The sequence below is a fragment of the Physeter macrocephalus genome, chromosome 4 (genome assembly GCF_002837175.3).
Source record: "Physeter macrocephalus isolate SW-GA chromosome 4, ASM283717v5, whole genome shotgun sequence".
Classification (NCBI taxonomy): domain Eukaryota; kingdom Metazoa; phylum Chordata; class Mammalia; order Artiodactyla; family Physeteridae; genus Physeter; species Physeter macrocephalus.
Genome location: NC_041217.1, coordinates 1,311,955 through 1,312,907, shown reverse-complemented (window position 1 = coordinate 1,312,907; position 953 = coordinate 1,311,955). Strand labels below are relative to the sequence as shown.

The window sequence follows — 953 nt, the reverse complement described above, 5'->3', positions numbered from 1 at the left end:
GGGGAGAGGATGCGGAGGGGGCGCGCAGGTCAGGGCAGGGTGGTGGCTCGGCCCTTTATGGCCAGGACTCGGCGAGGAAGGCAGGGGGTGAGTCCAGGGACGTAATTCCACAACTTTACCCGGCAGTCACTGTTGGGGGAGAGGCAGGAGGCGGCGGGAAGGGGGAGGCGGAGAGGAGGAACGTGGTCGGAACGAGAAGGAAAAAGAAGAGGCCGTCTGAGCAGCTGCCCCTGGGACAGAGGGCCTGGGCGTCCCTGGATGGGACCAGAGCTGGGGCTTGAGGGAGGCGGGCTGCTCTGTGGTCTGAGATACCCGCACAGGGCTCAAGGCTGCTGTGTCAGGGGCAGGAAGGGCTGGGACACAGGCGGTGGGCCCAGCCTGGGGCCCGGCATCCCCCGTGGGCGCTCCGTGAAGGCGGGCGCAGGCCGGGGCGCCGTGGGGTCTGCTCCGTGACCTGGCCCGCGGGGACGGTGCCCGGGAGAGGGTGGGCAGCAGAAGCAGAGCTCTCTGCCCGGCACCCACCTGGAGGCGGTGAAGATGTGCTTGGCGTTGGTGCAGATGGCATTGATGGGGCTGTCGTGGCCCTTGATCTCGCCGATGGGCGTGAAGTTGTCGACGTTCCAGACCTTGATGACGCCTGCGCGGCACGCGCTCAGCAGCATGGGGCGGCCCGGGACGAAGGCCAGGGCGCACACCCAGTCCTTGTGCGCCGTGGGGATTTGCTGCGCGAGGAGCGAGCCGTGAGGGCGGGAAGCGCGGGGCCCTGCCGCAGGCTAGAGACGAGTCCTTCGTCCCCGCTCCCACGTTCCACCCCGAGACCCTGCACCGCTGGAGAGCCCTTCAGCCCTCAGAGGGGTCGGAAGACAAGGGGGCGCCTGGTCAGACCGGGGGCTGAGAGCAGACCCTTCCTGAGAGCTGCTGCCTGAAGACAGATGGTGGAGGCAGGAGAGGGT

General features: G+C 68.6%; 1 long non-coding RNA gene across 1 annotated transcript in view; it reads right to left on the bottom strand.

Annotated features, from left to right (window-relative positions):
* The window catches only part of LOC129392041 (uncharacterized), a 6,788-nt gene that overhangs the window by 4,311 nt on the left and 1,524 nt on the right, over window positions 1–953 (bottom strand). The window contains exon 2 of the long non-coding RNA XR_008616998.1: window positions 523–722. This is a non-coding gene — a long non-coding RNA (uncharacterized lncRNA). The remainder of the gene's footprint in view (window positions 1–522; window positions 723–953) is intronic.